Genomic DNA, 1829 nt, shown 5'->3' with positions numbered 1-1829 from the left:
TTATAGGATCACGAGCTGTCACATGGCAGAAGACTTTGAACTGGGGCCTTTGAAAGACCCCCTTCAGCTTTCCAAACCTACGCAAAGGAACTGAACACACGTAGAAAATTGCGGTGGACTTTGGGAGAAACCCTCCCATACTTCCACCTGAACAGAGGGAAGGCGGCAAAATGGACTGATATCCTGTATTTTCTCCTGCTGTGACCTCAGAAGTCAGGAGAGGCTGCCAGCTCCTCCTGAGGGTTTCCAGAGGCAGCTCTGCCCCCCACCCCAAATTCCCCCCCCTGCAGTCTTCCTTTTCCCTTCTTCCTATTAGAATATAATTCTTTATTGTCCAAGTCTGATTGGACACACGAGGAATTTGTCTTTGGTGCAGATGCTCTCAGTGTACATGAAAGAAAAAGAGACATTGGTCAAGAATCATGAGTTACAACACTTAAGGAAAGGAAAGGAAGGGAAGGGGGGAAGGGGAAAGGGGGAAGAGAAGAGGGGATAGAAAAGGGAAGGTGAAGGGAACGAAAGGAAAGGAAGGGAAGGGAAGAGAAGGGGAAGAAAAGGAGGGGAAAGGGAAAAGAGGACAAGAGAAGAGAAGAAAAGAAGAGAAGAGAAGGGGATAGAAAAGGGAAGGCGAAGGGAACGAAAGGAAAGGAAAGGAAGGGAAAGGAAGGGAAGGAAAAGGGAGGAAAGGAAGGTGAAAGAGGAGAAGAGATGGGAAGAGAAGAGAAGAGAAAGGGGAAAGAGAAAGGGGAAAGGAAGGAAAGGGAAGAGAGAAGGGAAAGGGAAGGGAAGGGAAAAAAAGGAAAGGAAAGGAAGGAAAGAGGAAAGGAAAGAGGAAAGGAAGGGAAGAGAAGGGGAAAGGGGAAAGAGAAGAGAAGGGGATAGAAAAGGGAAGGTGAAGGGAACGAAAGGGAAGGGAAGGAAGGGAAGGAAAAGGGAGAGAAGCAAAGGGGAAAGGGGAAAGAGGAGAAGAGATGGGAAGAGAAGAGAAAGGGGAAAGAGAAAGGGGAAAGGAAGGAAAGGGAACAAAAGGAAAGGAAAGGAAGGAAAGAGGAAAGGAAAGGAAGAGAAGAGAAGAAAAGGGGAAAGGGGAAAGGGGAAAGAGAAGAGAAGAGGATAGAAAAGGGAAGGCGAAGGGAACAAAAGGAAAGGAAGGGAAGGGGAGAGAAGAGAAGGGGGAAAAAGGAGGGGAAAGGGAAAAGAGGACAAGAGGAGAGAAGAGGAGAGGGAAGGGGATAGAAAAGGGAAAGCAAAGGGAACGAAAGGAAAGGAAGGGAAGGGAAGGAAAAGGGAGGAAAGGAAGGGGAAAGGGGAAAGAGGAGAAGAGATGGGAAGAGAAGAGAAAGGGGAAAGAGAAAGGGGAAATGAAGGAAATGAAAAAAGAAGAAAAGGAAAGTGGAAAGGAAAGGAAAGATTAAAAAAAAACAACTGCCGAAACCCGGGATCGAACCAGGGACCTTTAGATCTTCAGTCTAACGCTCTCCCAACTGAGCTATTTCGGCGGTTGGTCAACTCCCCTTCTAGAAGAAATAGAAAAAAACTTGGTTAATTCTTTTCGGTTGATTGTATCGATCTCCGGTTTACACTTTAAAAAAAGGAAAGATTTAGCTGCAGGTGCCTGTACTGTCGCGTCCTGCACCGCTCATTAGCGGGTTCTTCTGCTAATATTAACCCGCCTGCCAACAAGCGCAAATTAATCAGTTTTGTTTTGGTTTTTTAAACGAGGCTTGCTTGCAGGGCTTCTTTCCCATTAGGAGATATTCAGATTCCTGATGCAAATCTCAAGATTTGTCTCTCCTTATCTCATATATCTTTTCTTCCTTCATATATCT

The 1829-nt window shown here is 45.9% G+C and overlaps 1 non-coding gene across 1 annotated transcript; it reads right to left on the bottom strand.

Moving 5' to 3' along the window:
* Positions 1–1426: 1426 nt before the first annotated feature.
* Positions 1427–1499, bottom strand: TRNAF-GAA (transfer RNA phenylalanine (anticodon GAA)). The gene has a single exon. It is a non-coding gene; the product is annotated as a tRNA-Phe (tRNA).
* Between the last annotated feature and the right edge of the window lie 330 nt (positions 1500–1829).

This window comes from Erythrolamprus reginae, chromosome 4 (genome assembly GCF_031021105.1).
Source record: "Erythrolamprus reginae isolate rEryReg1 chromosome 4, rEryReg1.hap1, whole genome shotgun sequence".
Classification (NCBI taxonomy): Eukaryota; Metazoa; Chordata; class Lepidosauria; order Squamata; family Dipsadidae; genus Erythrolamprus; species Erythrolamprus reginae.
The sequence above is the reverse complement of the archived record's forward strand: the minus strand, read 5'-3'. Positions and strand labels throughout refer to the sequence as shown.